This window comes from Pinus tabuliformis, chromosome 4_1 (genome assembly GCF_031772625.1).
Source record: "Pinus tabuliformis cultivar Carrire ecotype Pingquan chromosome 4_1, CPIR1, whole genome shotgun sequence".
Taxonomy (NCBI): domain Eukaryota; kingdom Viridiplantae; phylum Streptophyta; class Pinopsida; order Pinales; family Pinaceae; genus Pinus; species Pinus tabuliformis.
In genome coordinates, this window is record NC_142303.1 from 905,139,629 (window position 1) to 905,162,475 (window position 22,847).

The following is a 22,847-nucleotide window of genomic DNA, read 5'->3' on the forward strand; positions in this document are numbered from 1 at the left end:
CTTGGTTCGGTGTTGTCCTAAACTTAGACGACTCTCTTACCCATCTCTTCAAGATGTCTCTTGAGTTTGCGTTGTTGCTGGGATTGGTGAAGAGTGCATCCATTTTGTCCCTTTACTGCGATAAGTGGTACATCTCACGAAAGTTCTCTTCCCTAAAGGTAGCAAGTTCCATTCCACTGACACTTCTTAGTACCATTGTCTCTATATTAGTATGCAACAAAAACTAGTGGATCATGTCTGCGCATGGAAATGCGGGATACCTGGATGCAACCTGATACAAGCTAGACTTGTGTATGTTGACATAGACTCTACGTTCCTCCAGATTCTCCTCAAAGGTGCATCACCAAATATGTTAGGAAAAAGAGGAGGAGGCACGGATAGAAGGAGGTCATCCTTCACCATGGGTTCATGTTCAGATTCCTAGTCATACACATCGTAAATGATAGTGCAGGTTGGTTTTGCAACATCAATTCCATCTATAGCTTGATCCTCTTTCACAACAAGTGTGGAGTCCAGAACGGAAGAACACAAGATATTACAATTTGGAGGATCATCAGAATGCAGGGATGGAGGTTGAGGTAACAAGTCCACGTGACAACCAACAAGCTTGCAAGCCAAATTTGCATAGATATCAAGAGCAGGTGGGGTAGGAGAATGTGACAATTCAACGGATGTGTGCACACCTTTTCCCACCTTGCACTGTGTTGCTCGAGCTGTTTGATGAGAAGAAGACAGATAGTCACTTATGACAGTGACCTTGTACGTCTTAGATTTGGAAGCTCTAACACTGATATATGCTGGGAGGGGTTCGAATGATTCTAAGAATTATGGATTTTTGGATATTTAAAGAAGATACTTAAATCTTCCATCAATAATTTCCCAATCAATTTCATCTTCAAGGAATAGAAATTCAATATTACGAAATCATGTGTGAAATTTCTCAACGGATTCATCAGGTGCTTTCCATAATTTCATAATTTCTTTACTGAGTGCTTTACGGTCAAAATGATTGAAATCATAGGCTATCTCTGCGAACAAATGATGGAAAGAGTGAATAGATTTCTTAGGAAAAGTGACACACCATAGCGTCGGGTGCCCTCGAAGCATGAATGCAAACAATGCACAGGTCATGTATTCTTCATGGATTTCATGCATTTCACAGAAGCCTACGATGACAACTATGTGTCTAAGAAGAGTTGCTACACCTCCACCATTGTATGTTTTACGTGAAAAGTCATTCCAGAGCTCTTATGAGATTTAAAAGCCATTTCCATAGGACATACACTTTGCAAGAAAAATTATGTGGTTAGTCATGGTAAATATGCGAAGATTCAAAATAGATTGTGAGCACTCAGCTTGTCATCTGGCCCTCCTTCTAGCGCCAGAAATGTTGACAGTGCTGGACCTACCAACATGTCAGAGGTTCTCCCTGATAAGAAGTCCCAACTAGACCTTAGACCATTTGGAGTAGGAGTCCCAATAGTGGGTAGTATGGTATCGCCTTGATTGTGATTGTGCGTAGAGGTAAGTAAGATGTCGTTATTAGAATCAAGGGTGTGATCTTGCAGCAAGTTAGGGAAGATGCATGGAAAGTCTCTAACACATGGAAAGGGAGAGGAGTGCACCCCTTAGAAGCTTGTAATAGTACGCAACTTGAAAGGGAACACACAAGCTAAAATACATCACGAAATGGAAAGCATAATAGTCGAAAATCCAAAGTGATGAGTTAAAGCAACAACACACTTCGATAATATTCATACAAACATATACATAATATTCCATACATACATGCGTAAGTTACAACTACATACATTGTTAGAGTAACCATAATAGTCGAACTACAATAAAAATATATGCATGAAACGTGCTAACTATGTTATATTAAAAGAGTGAAAAATCCAATCATACATACAACCATGACAACCACTAGTCCCAATAGTAGAACGTTACAGTCACTGTTGCCTGCTTCTCCAAAGAGATGTACTCTCTCTACACTATGGAGAAGCTAAGGCTCGTTACAATACACTCCAAGCTTTCTTTAACTTAGAGTTATCAGAATCTTGGCTCCCAAAAGACATTACAATGAGTTATGAGGTTCTATATATAGAAAAGGGTGGGGTGACCCTTCACATTCCCCTTTGTGACTCTTGAGCTACCCTCATGACTCTTCAACTTGTACATAATTGTTTACATTCTAATATTGACACTTGGTCTTTCACTTTACAACTTGTTTACAATACAATCTTCACATGTATAGATGTGAGACAAAAATGGGCTTGAGTAAGCCATACAAGACATCATTGAGACTCGGACAGTTGTGGGAAGACTAACTCATTGAAATTGATCTAGGTGGATATTGGTGGCCAACCACCAATTCCACTTGGACCCCCACCATTGCTTCTTTCAGTTTTTCAGTTTCCTTAATTATAGCACAATTTACTATTTTTACCAGTTTTTCGGGTCCTAAACTTTCGGAGCCGTTTAGAGGCCCTAAACGACGTTTTTTTGGAAATCTACTAGCTAGAAATTTTTTCTCTAAATTCATATTTTCCTTCGTAGTCCTCAAAGAGATATTTCCAACGGGTTATCATGCGTGTCAAACGGAGATAATATGACCAAGTCGCGACCCTGGGAATTTGGCTGTCCAACTCACCCCAACAGGGCCCATAAACTCTTGGTGTTACATCTCCTCGGGTTAGGGTTTTGGTTGTTTAGGGTTTTCTCTTATTGTTCAATAATAAAATGGCCCTTGAGCCTCATTATAAGGCAGTTCAGAGGCATGTAGTTGCCACATCTCTTCTTAGAGATAAGCTACCATCACCCTAGCTGGTTTATTTCCATTTCTATTTGTAAGCATATTTCAGTATTTTACATTAATGAAATGAAGTATTATTTCCACTACATCTCTATGTTTATGGTTATCTCTGTAATTTGTTGCGTTCTTGTTTAAATTTGGATCAGTGGTATTAGAGTGGTTTGCTTTTTTTCTCTGTTTTTCTTTGCATGTCCCCAACGAGGTCAGGATATAAGGAGTTAGGGCTTGAACTGGTCGAACCTTTGCAAGACTAGCCTCGCAAATCCCGATCGCCTCCCATGGCAGATGAAAAGAAAGACGAGGGGGCAAGAGATCCTATCAAAATATTGCTCGAAGAAGCCCTCGAGCAACAAAGGAACGCGATGATGGACAACTTTGACCCAAAACCTTCAGCGGCTACCCAGGGGTGATGCATCGGCTTCCAACAGCTACTCTGGAAATGCCACACCATTTAAGGTACACGTTAATTTTGAAATCCCCATATTCGAGGGTCAGATAGATGCAGATGTCATCGATAAATGGTTAAATCTGCTAGAGGGTTATTTTTATGTTCATGATTTTTCCAGTAGGGAAAAGATAATTTTCGCTCTTCTCAAAGTAGCCCCCCATGTCAAGGACTTGTGGGAAACCTACTGGGAGGAGAAGGATGAAAGTACAAACTCACTATTTCAACTGCACCCACTTAGAATTAATTCCACAATGCCATCAAGGAGAAGTACTACCCTATCGTAAGCTATGAGGATCAATACATAAAGTGGACCATGCTGTGGCAGGGAAGGGACCAAGACGTGCCAGAGTTTACCAATATTTTCCATACCCTTCACACAAAGTTGGGTATCAAGGATTCGGAGCAGCATTTGGTACTCAAATACCGTGGTTGCCTGCACAAGTACATCCCGGAAGAAATAGAATTCCTGGAGATCTCCTCACTCGACATGACATACCGATATGCCGTCGAGGTCGAGCAAAAGTTTAAACAAAAGAAGCGAGACTTTGGATCTGCAAATCTGAAGCAAGCGAAAGGTGCCCCCAAACCGCAGAACAAAGGAAAAAGCCAAGGCAGGGTGGCCTAAGACAACCCGCCAAAGTGGCAAGCAAAGAATAGTGCCGCGAAGCCGAAAAAGGACACGAGAAAGTGGTGTGAGTTCCATATGAGCTCCACTCACAACACAAGTGAGTGTCGGGCCAAGCAATCACTAGTGGCCGAGCTAAAGGTTTCAGAATTAGATGCATGTTCCAACTCTGAGTCAGAACCCAACAAGGGGAATGACAAAGGGAATCATATTATCGATGCGGAGCCCAACGCCATTATTACCACCATGAAGATCCAGAAGGAGGAACCCGAAGATCCAGAGGAGGAGGACCATCTTTTCCACTCCCAGATGTGGGTAAAGGGCTCCCCGCTATAGTTCATTGTCAACAGCAGGAGACAAAAGAACCTCATTTTAGTAGAGGTCATGAAGCGGCTGGGCTTACCGACCATAACACATCCACAATCATACACCATCGGGTAGCTTCACCAAGGACGGGATCTTCACGTGAGCCAGCAGTGTCGCCTTCCATACAACATCAAGCCCTTCACGGATGAGGTATTGTGTGACATTTCTCCCCTTGAATTTTGTGATGTATTATTAGGACAACCATACTTATGGAAGTGACATGCTATGTATGAATCAAGGCCCCATGTTATTATTGTTACTTTGGGAAATAAGTTGTACAGGATACCAGAGGTAGCACCACCTAACTCCATCTCTTTGGTTACTGCAAAACAATGCAGTAAGCTCATTTCCAAAATCGGGAAATTTTTTTCCAGATGATACGCCCTCAAGGAAAGAAGAAGATAGTGGCCATGACCTTGAGACAGGGCCCCTTTGCACGACAACAACAGATGAAAAAGGTCATGGAGGAGTGCGACAACATATTCACCTCCCCCACAGGGGTTCCTCTACATTATCAGGTCAAGCACTCCATTGATCTGACCCCAGGTCTGTCACTGCCGAATGGAGCAATCTATCGGTGCTCCATTCTAGAGAATGATGAAATCAAGAGGCAAATTCAGGAGCTGATGCAGAAAGGTCACATCCATTCGAGTTCATTGCCCTGTGGGAGCCCGATCGTGTTGGTAAAGAAGAAGGATGGGACTTGGAGACTCTATATTGACTATCAGGCACTGAACAAGATCATTGTCTATAATAGGTACCCAATCCCATGGATTGATGTCCTCCTGGACCAACTAAAGGGGGAAAAATATTTTAGCAAGATTGATTTGAAGTCAAGATATCACCAGGTACCGATCGAACCCTCTGATGTGTGGAAGACTGCCTCCAAAGAAAAGGAGGTCCTTTTCGAATGGTTGGTTATGCCTTTTGGATTGACAAATGCTCCTGCAACCTTCATGAGGCTAATGGATGACATCTTATGGCCATTCACCAACTCATTTGTAGCGGTATACTTGGATGACATCCTGATCTTCAGCCAGAGTTGGGAAGAGCACCTCCACCACATCCGATAGGTTCTCCAAACACTGCGGCAACACACGTTATGTGCCAATTTGGAGAAATGCACTTTTGGCATGGCCCAGGTTCATTATCTGGGATACATTATTGATGAACAGGGGGTGCATGTGGATCCATCAAAGATCCAAGTCATTAAGGATTGGCCATCTCCAACCACTTTGACAAAGCTTCGTAGCTTTCTAGGTCTTGCTAACTTCTACTGCAGGTTCGTGTTGGAATTTTCTCATATCACTTGGCCCTTGAGTTAAGTCACCAAGGGAGGAGCAAAAGTAAAATTATTTTGGTCTAAATCTCAACAGAAGGCATTCACAGAGTTGAAAGATTGCCTCTCCTTAACACTAGTGCTTGCATTACCAGACTTGCAACAACCATTTGAGGTCAAGACAGATGCCTCTGACTATGCTATTGGGGCGATCCTTACTCAACACGGGAATCCAGTAGCATATCACAATGACACACTTTCAGAAATAGTCCAGAAGTATCCCACTTATGACAAAGAGATATTTTCCATTGTGTAGGCCTGCCGACAATGGAAGCATTACATTTTGGGGAAAGAAACGGTCATCCACACAGACCACCGACCCCTGCAGTTCATACAGTGTTGGGTGTGGACTTATTATCTTCTGTATTCAAAGGTTTCAGTCGGATATATACCCCAGGAAGACTGTGCATCCCTCCACGCAGGGGGGTAAATCCCCCTCGGGCTGGGGGGTCCAGGGGCCAGTGGTCCCCCGGCGGAGGTTCGGGGGAAGTGCCCCTGAAGCTAAAAATAGATGTAAAATTGCCTTGTAAAAGTCTAGTAATTTCTAGTCAATCTGGGCTATTCATTAGGTGGATGATCTGACAGTAGAAGTTATGTTTAATTTAGGGTTTTTTGCCCTAGAAGCAACCCCTCACTATATATGAGGGAATTGTATTGTGTCTATGAATATCTGTATTCTGAGTGAGGAAGAAAGAGGAGATTGAGAACAAAGAGGGTGTTACAGCGGATCCGCTGTAGGTTGTATCTCTTCAGTTTGCTGGATAATATAAAAGGAAGGAATGGTTGTTTCTCCGTGGATGTAGCCCAAACTGGGTGAACCACGCATATCTATGTCTCTCTTGTTCTATGCATTTTCTGCGTTTATATTTTTGCAATATTTTATGTGTTCCATTGCTCCGTAATATATAATTTTCTAACAACTGGTATCAAAGCCGAAGGTCTATTTGGCTGATAAACTCGCAGGAGAGAAGGGTTCCTAGTTCGAGTGGGAGAAATGGCGGAAGATGGTAGGTTTAGGGTCGAAAAATTCAATGGCAAAAACTACCAGTTATGGAAGATGCAGATGGAAGATTATCTATATCAGAGAGATCTGTACCTACCATTGAGCGGAAAGACAAAGAAGCCGACAAGTATGACAAACACAAAATGGGATATTCTCAACAGAAAGGCACTTGGAACAATATGGTTGTGCCTAGCAGTGTCGGTAACGTTTAATATTTCAAAGGAAACGACAACACAGGGTTTAATGTCAGCATTGGCCAAACTATATGAAAAAACCCTCGGCCTCAAATAAGGTATTTCTTATGAAGTGTTTATTTAATATGAAGATGTCAGAAGGTGGATCTGTTGCAGACCATTTAAATGATTTTAATACAGTTACAAGTCAGTTAAGTTCTATAGGTGTAAATTTTGATGATGAAGTTAGGGCTCTGTTATTTCTGTGCTCATTGCCAAAAAGTTGGAATGTTTTAGTTATGGTCGTTGGTAACTCTATCTCTGGATCTAGTACTTTAAAGTTTGATGATGTTGTTGGTGAAATCCTTAGCGAGGAAATGCGACAGAAAAGCTTCAATGAGACATTAGGTAATGCTTTGACTGCAGAGACTAGGGGAAGAAAAATGGAAACAGGAAAGAGTCTAGGATATCGCAGTAAGTCAAGAAAAGGAAGATCCAAGTCTAGATCGGGGATAGTGTGCTGGAAATGTGGGAAGAAAGGACACCTTAAGAAAGATTGCAAGTCTCGGAAGGGAAAAGAAGGAGACGCGTAGCAAGAAAACAATCATGAAGCGAATGTAACAGGTGATGTGTTGCAAGATGCTTTGATTCTTTCATTAGAAAATATTATTAATGCCTGGGTGGTAGATTCAAGGACCTCATTCCATGCCACACCTGATAAGAAACATTTTCATGATTATGTTCAAGGAGATTTTGGACATGTTTGATTGGGTGATGATAAACCCTGTAAAATCATTGGAATGGGTACAGTTTTTATAAAACAGCAAAATGGAAATAAGTGGCTATTAAAGGAGGTAAAGCATGTTCCATATCTAAAGAAAATTTTGATTTCAACAGGGCAGTTGGGAGGTGAAGGTTGCGTAACTACTTTCACAGATAAAACCTGGAAGGTCACTAAAGGATCCCTGGTAATAGTGAAAGGAGAAAAGGTTGGTACATTGTATTTATGAAATGGTATTTCTAATTCTGTTAATGCTTTAACCTCTACAGGAGAAGATACGACATTGTGGCATCACAGGCTCGGGCACATGAGTGAGAAGGGGATGCAAATTTTTCACTCAAGAAATTTATTGCCAAGTTTGAAGCATGTTGATTTAAAATTCTGTGAAAATTGTGTTTATGGAAAACAGAAGAGAGTCAGATTCCTTAGAGTTGGGAAAGAAAAGAAGAATGAAAAATTAGAGCTTGTGCATACAGATGTATGGGGAGCTTCTCAGGTATCATCTCTTGGTGGCTCTCATTATTATGTTACTTTTATTGATGATGCAACTGGAAAACCCTAGATTTATTGTATTTGAAATAAATCTGATGTATTTGATACTTTCAAGAAATGGAAAGCTTTGGTTGAAAATGAGACAGGGAAAAGGTTGAAGTGTCTCAGATCAGATAATGGAGGTGAATATTGCAGCAAAGAGTTTGATAGGTATTGTTCAGAGAATGGAATTCGCAGAGAGAAGACAGTTCCAGGAACACCACAAGAAAATGGTGTGTCAGAAAGGATGAACAGGACAATCATGGAGCGTGCAAGGTGCATGAGATTGCATGCAGGATTGCCTTTACAATTTTGGGTAGATGCTGTAGATACTGTTGTTTATCTAATAAACAGAGGGCCTTCAAGTTCCTTGGATGGTGGTATTCCAGAGGAGGCATGGATAGGTAAAAAGGTAAACTACTCATTTTTAAAGACTTTTGGTTGTGAAGCTTTTGTCCACATTAACAAAGAAAATAGAACAAAGCTTGAGGCAAAATCAAATAAATGTACCTTTATTGGGTATGGTGTTAATAATTTTGGTTATCACTTATATGATTATGAAAATCACAAAATCATTAGGAGCAGAGATGTAATATTCAATGAAAAGGTCTTGTATAAGAATCAGTTGCAGGAAAAGAAGCAAGAAAAAGAAAACAAAGAATACACAGTGCTTGACGATATCACAGGAAAAGTGATGGTGCCTGAAAATCATAATGATCAACAGTCAGAACAACAACCACAATAGAAACAAGCACTTCAAACACCTGAAAGTGGTGTTAGAAGATATACCAGTATAAGTAGACCCCCTGAACGATACTCTCCATTATATTATGTATTGTTGACTGATTCTGGTGAACCAGAATGTTATGAAGAAGTAGTGCAGGTAGAAACAAGGAAGAAGTGGGAGCAAGCCATGAAAGAAGAGATGGACTCCTTAGCACATAACCAGACTTGGGACTTAGTTAGGTTTCCGGTAGGTAAAACAACATTGCAGAATAAATGGGTTTACAGGCTGAAGGAAGAAGATGGAGGAAAACAGAGGTACAAAGCTAGACTTGTGGTGAAGGGGTTTGCACAGAAGAAAGGTATTGATTTTGATGAAATATTTTCTCCTTTTGTTAAAATGACTTCAATCAGAACTATTTTAAGTCTAGTAGCAGCTGAAGATTTGCATCTTGAGCAGTTAGATGTAAAGACTGCCTTTCTGCATGGGGATTTGGAGGAAGAGATATATATGCAGCAGCCACAAGGATATGAGGTAAAGGGAAGGAGAAACTAGTGTGTAGGTTGAAGAAGAGCTTGTATGGCTTAAAACAGGCTCCAAGGCAGTGGTATCTAAAATTTGACAGGTTTATGTCTGAACAAGGTTATACTAGGTGTCACTGTGATCATTGTGTTTATCTCAAAAGGAAAAATGATGGCAGCTATATTATATTGTTATTGTATGTAGATGACATGCTTGTTGCAGGTTCTAACATGCAGGAAATAAATGTGCTCAAAGGAAATTGACAAACTCATTTGTAGTGAAGGATTTGGGTGCTGCAAAACAAATCCTTGTTATGAGAATAACTAGAGACAAGAAGAATCGCAAATTAACATTGTCTCAAAGTGAGTACATAGAAAAGGTATTAAAAAGGTTTAATATGAAAGACTCAAAACCAGTTAGTATACCTTTGGCTAGCCATTTCAAATTAAGTAAGGAGGCATGTCCCAAGACTCAGGAAGAAATGGCTCATATGTCTAAAGTTCCATATGCATCAACAGTTGGAAGCTTAATGTATGCAATGGTCTGCACAAGGCCTGATATTGCACATGCAGTGGGAGTTGTCTACAGGTACATGAACAATCTATGAAAATAACATTGGATGGTGGTGAAGTGGATTCTCAGGTATTTGAGAGGTACCACAAATCAAGCATTATGCTTTGGTGGTTCAAACATTGCTCTACAGGGATATGTTGATGCAGATATGGCAGGTGATAGATATAACAGGAGGAGCACAACAGGGTATGTGTTTATTGTAGGTGGAACAACGGTTAGCTGGGTTTCAAAAATCCAAAGTGTTGTTGCACGTTCAACAACAGAAGCAGAGTATGTTGCTGCTATAGAGGCTAGTAAAGAAATGATTTGGTTACAAAGGTTTCTAGATGAATTGGGTAAGAAGCGAGAGTTGGGAAGGTTATATAGTGATAGCCAGAGTGCCATACATCTTGCAAATAACTCTGCATTTCATTCCAAGACTAAACATATACAGCTCAAGTACCATTTCATATGGTCAGAATTGAAAGATGGATAGTTGAAGCTGGAAAAGATACACACTAGCCAGAATCCTGCAGATATGCTAACAAAAGTTGTAACCAGGGAGAAACTGAGAATCTTCTCAGTTTCAATTGGTCTTCAAGTATGATGAAGAGGATGAGAAACAGCCAGGTCCAAAGTGGAGTCATTGTCTAGCAAATGAAGCAGCAGTGGAGTTGCTATAATCAGTTTCCAAGTGGGAGATTGTTGGGTGTGGAGCCTCATTATCTTCTGTATTCAAAGGTTTCAGCCAGATGTATACCCCAGGAAGACTGTACACCCCTCCATGCGAGGGGGTGCAGGGGGTTAAATCCCCCCCGGCTGGGGGGTTCGGGGGCGAGCGGTCCCCCGGCAGGGGTTCGAGGGCAGTGCCCCTGAAGCTAAAAATAGATGTAAAATTGCCTTGTAAAAGTCTAGTAATTTCTAGTCAATCTGGGTCATTCATTAGGCATATGATCTGATGGTAGAAGTTATGTTTAATTTGCTGTTTTTTGCCCTAGAAGGAAACCCCTCACTATATATGAGGGAATTGTATTGCATCTATGAACATCTGTATTCTGGGTGAGGAAGAGAGAGGAGATTGAGAGAAAAGAGGGTGTTATAGCGGATCTACTCTAGGCTGTATCTCTTCAGTTTGCTGGATAATATAAAAGGAAGGACTGGTTGTTTCTCCGTGGATGTAGCCCAAACTGGGTGAACCACGTATATCTGTGTCTCTCTTCTTTTATGCAGTTTCTATGTTTATATTTCTACAATATTTTATGTCTTCCATTGCTCCGTAATATATAATTTTCTAACATACAGACCCAAGGGAAATTGCAAAATGATCACCATCAGAAGTGGTCCACATACCTGCAACAGTTCCATTTGAATATCAAGTATAAGAAGGGCAGCACCAATAATGTTGCAAATTGCCTCAGTTGACCATCGATCATGGCATTAACCACCGTGCTCAACTCTTGTGGGCACGAGACTTTTGATTGGCCACTTCTCTACAAAAGCAACCTAGAATTCAGCCACACATACTAGACACTCTTGGAGGGTTAGCATGTTCCATATTTTCACCTCCAGGATGCCCTGTTATGCCACCTAGGTCACCTTTTTGTTACTTCAAGAAAGCGTGCCAAGATGATTTGGGAAGCACACTACAGTCGGGTTGCTGGGAATTTCAGGGTTGAGAAAATGGTGGCAGTACTGCAAAAGTATTTCTATTGGCCAAACTTTTGACAGGATGTCGAGAAGTACATCAGATCATCCATTGCCTGCGCCATTTCCAAACTGATCATCAAGAAGCAAGGCCTCTATACCCCGCTGCCTACCCCTAGTTGACCTTGGGAATCCATCTCCATGGATTACATGTTAGGCCTTCCTTCCACTAAGCATGGAAATGACCTGTGTTTTTGTTGTCGTCAACAGGTTCTCGAAGATGGCCATTATGGCAGCCTACAAGAGGAATATCACAGTAGAAACCACTACTAAACTCTTCTTTGAACAAGTGTGGGTACACTTTCGGATCCCACATTCTATTATCTCAGATTGGGACAACAGGTTCCTCAGTACATTTTGGTCCAGTCTCTGGTCGATGCTGGACACCAAACTCACTAAGTCCACAGCTTTCCATCCTCAAACTAATGGCCAAACAAAGGTTGTCAACATGATGACCATACACATTCTGTGCATGTACAAATCAAAGCATCCACGCACATGGGACAAGAGCCTCCCTATGTTCATCACAGCGACAACCGGGCTCTCCACAGCTCGACTGGCCACAACCCTTTTCAGTTGGGCTTGGGATTCCAACAATTATGTCCCATTGATGTGGCCATGCCATTTACAACTACTCATGCAGATTCAGCTCATGTCCAGTCCAAAATAGATAAGGCAAACAACTTTATTGAGCACATTCAACATATTCTCCAGTAGGTCCATGACATTTTGGAGAAATAAAATGCCAAGTACAAGCAACGACATGATCAACATCAGGTGCCACACAAGTTTCAGGTGGGTTGACAAATTCTAGTTGCATTTGCAAAAGGAATGCCTTACCGGAGCCTATCGGAAACTCATACCACTCCGATATGGTCCTTACACCATTACCAAGGCTATGGGAGACAATGCATTTGAGCTCAACATTCCCCCATTCCTTGGCCTGCACCCAGTGTTCAATGTGGACTGCCTTCGGCCATACTTTCCACCATTAGTAGACACATCCGACATTGCAGAACAACTCACACCCACAAAGTTAAATCCACATTGCATGGAAGAAGCTACAATTGATCAGATCATGGACACACATATCAAGCACACTCGCCAGCAGAATATCCAACTATATCGAGTTGTCAAAGTAGGCCAACTCCTTCACCAAGGCAAGTGGCTCACCAGGGACCAAGTTCAGCAGAAGTTTCCTCATCTCATGGAGGAACTCAACGCAATGGGGACCATTGATTCCTAAGGGGGGAGGAATGATCCAGGTGGATATTGGTGACCACCCGCCAATTCCACTTGGACCCCCACCATTTCTTCTTTCATTTATTCAGTTTCCTAAATTGTAGCACAATTTACTATTTTAGTAGTTTTTCGGGTCCTAAACTTACGGAGCTGTTTTGAAGCCCTAAACGACGTTTTTTTGGAAATCTACCGCCATCATTTTCTTTTTCTTTTAAATGTCTTTTCCATCAAGTCATCAGAGAGATCTTTCCAACGGGTTATCATGTGTGTCAAACGGAGATAATATGACCAAGTCGCGACCCTGAGAAGTTGGTTGTCCAACTCACCCCAACGGGGCCCATAAACTCTTGGTGTTACATCTCCTCGGGTTAGGGTTTTGGCTGTTTAGGGTTTTCTCTTATTTTTCAATAACAAAAAGGTCCTTGAGCTTCATTGTAAGGTAGTTCAGAGGCATGTAGTTGCCACATCTCTTCTCAGAGATAAGCTACCATCGCCCTAACTGGTTTATTTACATTTTTGTTTGTAAGCATATTTCAATATTTTACATTAATGAAATGAAGTATTATTTCCGCTCCATCTCTATGTTTAAATCCGGATCAGACATACTCTTGGTGATCATTGGTGGAAAACTGATGCCAAGCTTGGTAGTCTCCTCTTGTGTCCACGTACTCCATGGTGAAATTCTTCTAAAAGAAAACTCTTGCCTCCATAGCATCTAGGTACACTGATCTCAAACCTCTATCCAACTCATCATGTAGCATGCCCATCATGGTCTTGAGTGCAGTTGGACCAGCAACATACTTGTGCATAGTGTTTGTGCTCATCTGCAAATCTATGTTGGTGGCTATGTGCATCAACTGCTCAAATTACATGTCTAGCTCTAGTTGAACTTGGTTCTTTTCTTTCACATGGGTGAGTGTGCCAATGGATGGGATTGTATGCGTGTGCACAATGATATCCATGCTCATGAACACTCATGCATGCAAAGCCTGTAAGTTGGTGATGAGCTGTGGGAGTTCCTCATAGTTTTGGATCTAACTCGAAATGTGTGCTTTCAACTCCACTACCTTTGGATTCATCATCTTTGGCAAGTACAACGAGGCTCCCTGGTACCGCATTTTCCATATCTGCATGTGATTGACAACAATGTGTATGTTTGTCAAGATATGTGCTCTCCTAGCACAACGTTGTTGCCAACCATTGAGATGGACAACTAACTTAGGCATGATGACAAACCTAAGGTATAGCTTCCACATGACTGTCTCGAGAGATGATACTTCATCAAGTATAGTTTTCTTCCAGTTTGCTCTAGCAGATATTGTAGCTTTCTCTTCTCTCTTCTTGGCCACTTGCAATTCCTTAGCCATGCACTCATTCTCAACTATCAATAATCTCACACTTGAGCCGGTGGCTTCGCCATATGCCTTTGTAGCGTTGGAAAATGTAGCTGGATGTCTACGAAAATTATACATGATCACTTGTTCTTGAAAATGTGCTTGAGATGCATGGACATCTGTAGTAGGCACTCTACGCAATTGCACAACCCTGTTTTGTAATGCGTCAAAGGATATGTTGTGTGCATATGCTTCCTAATTTTCCTCAAGGATTTTAGTGTCTCCTTGATCAATTGGGACTTTCTCTACTCCCGGATCTGGTGAAGCCTGTGGAGTGACCTCTAGGTATTTGGTCATGAGGTCTGTATCCTTATCCTTCTCTCGCTGAACCACATCCTTATCCATCTATTCCAATATTTTATCAATCTCCTGAGAAAAGTCTTACTCTTGCAATTTCTCACCCTATTTGCTATCTTCTAGCTGTTTTAATTCATTAACCTATATCTGTGCAGTGTCCTCAATGTGTTCACACTATGCTTCCTATTATTCCTATTCATGTTGCACTTCCTTCTCCCTTCTTCGCAGCTCTTGTTCTTCCCTTAGTTGTGGCTCTACCTCTTGCAACTTCTTCTCTACCTCCTCTAGTCTCTGCTTCTCGCTCTGTCTTTGCGCAATCCTTCTATTGTGTTGTCACCTCTTTGCTTCAATCTCCAAAGTTTCTCTTTCTACAAGTGGATCTTCCTTGAACTTGTAGCTTTTCTCCGCCTCTACACTGTCGAAAATCTTGGTTTTTCCTTTTCTCAGAGCAGGTCTACTACTGTCTATTGCTGTTGTAACTTCTGCCCTGTCAAGTGCTACTGCCTTGTGTGTTGCTAACCATTCTACATCCATTATAACTTGTTCATTGAGCCTTGAGGAGTTATAGTAGTATCTCCATGGGTCTTCCTCAGGCCAATGACATGCCCCGTGGTTCTAAGGATGATACACTCTCATACAGTGGTCCTTGACTACGTAGTGCAGGTCATATGGATTGAAACTTTTGGTGTAGAAGGTGAATCTCTTGAATTCCTTCATCTCGGCCTCAGCATGCTTGAGACTCTGGATATCATACAACCCAATCCATAAAGGAAGAGTGGTCCATGGTGCCTTATTCTTCCTATGCAGTCTTGTTGACAACCCTGTCGAGATGTGGTATGCAACCTCTTGCATGACTAGCTTGTCCACAGAAAACTTCGGTAACAAGTGCGGAGCCTTCTCCACATTGTACATCTGGATGAAGGTGCCAAGAGGTGAGGCATACCAATTTGTTATGTTAACCAATGCCTCCATTGCTACCTGTGACATGCAAGGCATATCGTGCTCAAAGATCATCCTGTACACTGGGGCCACGAAGTGGTCTAATAGTTGTAGTATTACTCCATGGAAGTTTCACTCAGAGAATAAGGATTCTAAAGGTTTCCATGCCCAACCTAAGCTAGGGAACTGTTGATGGGCATAGATTGCATCAAGAATGTAGGCGGACATGAAGAGATTTTCTTGGTGACCCTTGGGATGATATCCGACATTTTCTACTTACCTCTTCTACTGGAGAGCCATCATGTCAGACCAGTTGAAAGGTCTTCCTTTGTTCGCCAGATGATCCACACAATCCCCCAACTTTGCAAGAAGGTCTCTGTACTCTCCTGGTTGTACAAGCGACATGCGAATATGACCAAGCACTGATAAGAATTTTACAGTGTCATTGTCTTGTATACCTGGTTGGGTGTTTTCCTAAACTTAGACGGATCTCATACCCACATCTTGAAGATGTCTCTTGAGTTTGCGCTGCTGCTGGGATTGGTGAAGAGTGCATCCATTTTGTTCACCGACTGCGGCAAGTGATACATTTCATGAAATTTCTCTGCCCTAAAGGTAGCAAGTTTTGTTCCACTAGCACTGCTTAGTACCATTGTCTCTGGATCAGTATGTGAGGCAATCAAGCTAATCATGTCCACGCATGGAAATGCGGGATACCTGCATGCAACCCAGTACAAGCCAGACTTGTGTATGTTGACATAGTATCTGCGGTCCTCCAAATTCTCCTAAACAGTGCTTGAAAACATGTCATTGATTTCATGCCATGTGATCTTGATCTCCTTGTCTATTAATAGCTTAGTATCTTCATAGATGGGAAAGCTTATAGACACTTGGTCGACCACATCTCGAGTTGTGTTCTCGATGGTGTCCTTTGACCCTATTCTCTTGGAAACCATTGTACCTGCACTTCTGATTGACTGATGAAATCTGTGATACCTAGAAACAAAGAAAATCTCATGGCAAGAAAAATGTCAGTTGAATACCAAAAGCAACTTGAAGACTAACATGCAACACAGATTGGTGACGGCTTGGGAAATTTGTGCAGTTTCTCTGGGAGAGGTTAGGAGACTGACTACCCGAACTGCATAGATCACAGTCCAAGATGCCAATGAGCTGACTGACTACTGAAACTACGTAGAGCACAATCCAGCATGGCCTACTAAGGACTGGAAATGTGCAATGCCCAGTTTTAGTCAGCATGACTACTACCTGGGAAATTGCATTGCGCAATCCCGGGGGCCAACTGAGGCACTGCCTCTCAAAACTGTGAAGATCATAGCCTGGAAGTCCAGTTTGAGGCAAGATTTGCATAATTCCTGGGAGTAAGCAAAGGCCTTTCATCCCATAAATGCATAGTGAAATTCGGGTAGGGCAAGGTCTAGGCCAAGGCAGCTCAGACCTGCCGACAGGCGACTGAAAATCAATAAGGACTAAAAGTATGTTCAAAGCTGGTGTAAACATGAGTTAATGTACATGCATGCAATCAGTAAATGCAGGATTCAATAAGAGGGAAAACAATGAAGTGTGTGAAGCGAGTCACTGCAACGACAACCATTAGTGCAGAAATAGTGTCATGCATGCAACAACAAGGAAATGCAATGAAAAACATAGAACAATGCTTCTATAAGCTAACACGCATTGAAATGACAACAAGTGTTTAGTAAAAACCAAGCAAACAACATTCACGCAAACAAAAATTTAAAAAGTAACAGAAAAGCAAGAAAAGACATGAAAAGCGGACTTACCCAGAAAAAGTTATGATGAGTGTGCCGAAGGTTCCTAGATGCGTTGGAAATTCCATAGCTCCAAGATTGAATTGAAGAATGAGCTTTGAAGCATCGAATAAATATTTTTGACAAGATCGGGGCTTATGACACACATGCCACAAATCTAGGAAAATGTGACATGTGGTGGGAGGTTTCTAAAACGGCTTTTGCATGTAACCCCCAGTTGTTAACAATAGATCCCTAAAATATAGGGATGTTTTTTTCTTTTTTATTTTTGATTTTTTGGGAAAAATATTCCCATGCAAGCAAGGAAAGATTGCATAGTCCTGGAGAGAACTAGTCAACCTGTGAGCACATGTAATTGTCAGCAAGCCATGGAATGAATTTTGCGTAGTTTCTGGGCTGAGTGGCTCTGGTTCCCCTCAAGCTCTGTGCAGTTTATGGACTGAAGCTGAGGCTGCTAGTCAGAACTGTGCAAATTTTGAGAGCACGCCGAACGATGAGTTGCTCTACTTAATTTTCTTGGGGAAAGCAGTATGCCTTCTCTGCGCAATCCTAGAGAGTAGTGCTGGCTTCCAAGATGCACTGCACAATTCTGGAGAGCAAGGCTAGTTGCCCTGTAGTGCTGCATAGTTTTCCGAGTCAGCATAAGAACCAGTTTGAGACCAAGTCATGAGAGGTCAACTTGTGGGTGAAAGACAAACAAGTTAGCGAACACAAGATGATAAGCTAAATAAACTCAACTGAAATCATAAGTACCTTGGCAGTGCAAGACATACTACTAAGGATGGTTGGTAGGGAGGCTCCAAAATGAAGCTAAGGAAAAATTTTGGAGGTGGTTGTAGCTACTACAACAAATGGCCACAATCCATCCAGCAAAAAATGAATAATATCACCGCAGCTGAAATAAAACTCACTCTGCCACAACATCAAACCCTCACTACAAAATATGATTGTTTCATAATATAATCAACAACGTAAAACACAATGGTCATGTGCTAAATGAATCAAAAAATACTGAAAAAATAAAAGTGAGATTCACCAGAAAAATATACTCTAGTAGCATGCAAAAAATCTCTAAGCAATATCTACTACAACAACCTCAAATCTGATCTGAATATTGATACAATGCTTCATCAATCTACTCCATTCACTATCATTTACATTCACTCATTGAAGAAATTCTTCTCGCAAATAGGTCTGAAGCATACTCACACGATGCAACCTTCTCTTACTCACATTCACAGACCATCAACCATAACTCATCTCCAAAGTGAAGTATATAAAATGTGTTGGGAAAAATTCATGAGGCATGGGATCAAGAGTGCACAAATTTGAAAAAATCAATCCATTAACACCACTTTTTGTGCACTAAAGGTGTTCACATCATTGGAGGACGTTTTCAAACTATTCTCTACCATTACAACTTAATCTAGAAGGCTATGGGAATTTCCATGCCAATTTTCATCCAATTTGCACAAGGAATGCAGAGAAAAACTCACTTTAGGCCATAGCCATAGGCATAACACTAGTTGATATTGACCACAGTTGCATGGATAAGCCTTGTTACCAACACTGGAGCCTTTTAGCCACATTCATAAGACTTCATGGGAGCGACTGGGGCAGAACATGGAAAACCAATGGACCTTTAGTTCATAACCTATGCCAACTATTTGGACATCTTCTCTAGCATCTAAACTCACCTCTGGCAAGAGTGCCAACAAGTCCTCCCCTCTCCAGAAAACATCTACACAAGCTACAACACCTCTCACATACCTACAACACACTGTAGCACATCTCCATCATCATCATAAGACCAAACCATCACTTCCACAATTCACCCTCATGAGCATAAGCATGAAGACTTAGATGAATACCTAGTAGCAACAACACTAGCAACAACTTATATTGTAGCAGCATCAACAAATCACCATAACATGTCCTACAACCATGTTTAGTCAACCTCCATTTCCTGCACTAGGTTATGACATAAACATAAAAACCACTAGTACAAGAGAAACCATCAACCACACTGAAGCCATCATTTGACCATGATGAGTGTGACATCATACACTTGACATCAATTCCAAAACAACCATCTCAATGCCAACTCAACTAGCTACAACCACACTACAAGGAAGACATACAACCATCGACTAGTTGACATAGGGTTGACATCAATGACAACATGAGATAGATGCCATCATGAACCAATGGAAACAACAGCTAGCAGGGACCATGCACACCATAATGCAAACAATCTCGCCCTTTGGGATTGATGGTAACCACACTCAACCTCCAGACAAATCTCCTCTATCACTCCCCCTTTAACATCAATGGAAAAGGGTCAACTCCATCTAATAAGGGAACAAGAACACAAGTTCTGAAGCATTGGAGCACCAAATCTCTACATGGCTGAAAAATGATGCATATCAACCAATGACCATACTCTCGATATCAGCAGAAAGCAACATATGAACCAAGAAGCATACAGAGTAGCATGTCTAACCAACAACCTCTAGGAGCAAAGCATCAATATGTCAACATAAGGAAACCATACAATTATTAATGAGCAACATCATAATGAATAATAGCATGCAACAATGTGCACATGGGAATCAACCAACACCCTCCATAACAACTCCATAGTAGAAAGTACCAAACATATATTAACATAACATGAGGCTAATAACCCCCAACAATGGATCATAATTCCAACAATGTATGGTTGAAGTGAATAGGAACAAATAATGCTCGCTCAAAACATATGCCATCTCCAAGATCAACTCTAACCTGCAATGAACCACTTCTGCTGCAAACAATGTTTCCTTACCACAAATAGAAGCACCATATGGACATAGACTCTGCATGAACATGACTGAATTACATCTACATGATAAATACATGATCATAGTAGTGACATAAGACCTCATACATGACCAATATATGACCATAACATGACCTCATGACTCATGACTAAATGACCCAAAGATAGTACAACATAAGCACATGGCTTCATGAACATTTTACATGAATGTATCAATGAATACATGCCTACTATGATCATCTTGTATGGATAAATGAATCAAATACATGACATATCGTAACTGACACAACATCATTAGCCCATACATGTGGCTGCAAAAATGTAACAGCCCTGGTCAAAAATCCATGTAATGAAGTTAATAAAGGAAAATAATAACCAAGGTCATGGGACATGTATTCCAAGCTAAATGTTGGGAAAAAGCATAATGATGGGGATCACTTGTGATTAATGAATGGCTATGGAAATTAGAAAATGCAATGGCAAAGGAAAAGAGGCACTAATTGGCATTTTATTTATCAAAATAATGGAAAATGGGAGAAAATAAAGGTCAAAGGTCAAAGGTTGAATGCAAGGAGGAAAATGAAGGAAAATAATGGAAAAATGAAGAAAATAGAGGCCTCATTGAAAAAATATTTTGAGGGTATGTTCAACCTTTCATTAGTTGTAGCTTCGAGCTCTCTCTTCTATTCTTTCTTTCTCATACTCTTGGACACTTAGAGTTTTCTTGGAGCACTCTTAGAGGAGTGTGGCGTACTTGGGATTTGGAGCAAGGAGGCAAAAGAAAATTAGCAAAGCACAAGATGACATCGGGACCAGCAGTGACAATGGGTTTTGCTTGCAACTATTGAGTTGAATGTATGATTTCCTTACTAGTTTTGGCATGCATGGCACATGCATGTGGTTTCTTGGTTATGATTTTTCTTTCGCATGGAGGATTTCCTAGATTGACAGTGGTTTTTCTTAGCCTTTCCATTTTCTAGATAGAGATGGTGTTGTGGGTTTTATCTTCCTTTTCTGGTTGGTGCTAATGTTCCTTTGGTTGTGGGTTGAGTTACTAACTCCTAGAGCCTTGGTTGGACAAACACTCTAGAAGCCCTATAACAGCTTGGGTTGAGTTACTAGTCCTAGAAGCTTTGGTTGAACAAACACTCTAGATCCCTTGGTGGGTTGTGTTACTAGTCCTAGAAGCTCTGGTTGGACAAACACTCTGGAGCTCGACAATAGATGTAGGTTGAGTTACTAGTCTTGGAAGCCTTGGTTGGAACAAACACTTTGAAGCTCTAGACAGCTTGGATAGACATCGATCTGGTGATGGTTAGTGATGTCTGACTATGAGGTAGAATCACTGGTTGAGGGTTAAGGTGGCTTGGCCTCTGGAATCCCTGGTTTGGTTTTTTTTTATTTGTTCACGAGATCCCAAATTCATGCTTGGAATATGGCGCAGGGGTGATTGGTTGAAAGAGTGATTTGATTCAGCCCAATCTATGGTCGGGTGGTACATGGAAATCCCTAACTTGGTTGGATTTGCATATGTTAATAAGAGCTCATTTTCCTTTGGTATTTTATGAGTATATGCACTTGTCATTATATGGCTATAATGGTTGCTCCATCATTGATGTATCTATAGTTATTTGTTGGTTATAAGCATGTTTTATGACAGTTTGATGTATGGCTCTCATCATGTTTTGGTTAGTATATGAAATGATTAGTGAATGAATGACCTAATAGATAACAATGCAGCTATTGGGAGGAGACATCAATCCCCCTTGATGATTCCCAGATAAGTATGAGATCCCTATGTTTATATTTGTTGTTAAGACTTGTAAATTACATGTTCATGATGTGTTTGATAGAATGCATGTCATGGTTAGAGGGGTTTTGGTCAATTCATTGCTCAAGTGTTTGCATTAGTAATCATATTTCATTGTAATTTATCATTTCTGGAAGTTCTAGGTAGTGGCCTGAGTCGCGGCCCTAAAAAATGGCATATAATTCGGGGTCATTGGCACAAATCTTCTAGAAAAAGGCCAGAGTCACATGCATGGCTTATCATGGGAGAAATTGGAAGTCTAGATGAGAAAATAATCAAGTTGTCTCAGGGGTTGGGAACCTGAAAGGGTTAGTTGTCTCCTGAAGGTTTTGTAGCTCCTGAGAAAGGTCATATTGGTCTTGTCTTGTCAGTTCCACTTCCTTAACTATACTTGGGGAGTTGAATCATATCATAGTGACTCTTCATCACATGTTTACCCCAGTGGACTAGTTAGCTTGGGTAAATGTTGGAGGAGGGTGTTAGAGAGTGGTATCAGAGCATGGTTCTATTCTCTTTGGGTGATGTTCGGTTTCTATTCACCTTGTATGAATGTGTTGTCATGTGTACATGTCAGTTGCATACGTGTCCTTATGCTTTTGTTCTATGTTCTTGTTTTAAATGCATGGTGGTGGTCATTGTTTTCGTTGTCATGTCATGCAAAAGATGATGATGTTGTTGTTAAGATGTGTTGTCATGAATGTATGTCGATTGTGTATATATTGTTATGCATGTCTGTCATCCTTATGTTTATTATTCATAGTACCTAGTCAGTGTTATAATTGTGGAATTATGCATGGTAACTGGATGAAAGTTAAAGATGATGTCTATATACTATGATGTTTATGATTATACATGTATTTTGCTAATTTTCTTTACCTTGTAGACGAGATATCATCCCCTAAACTACATTGAGGTACATTGGTTGTTTATAATTTGATTTAGCTAACATGATATACCTTGTAGGAAGA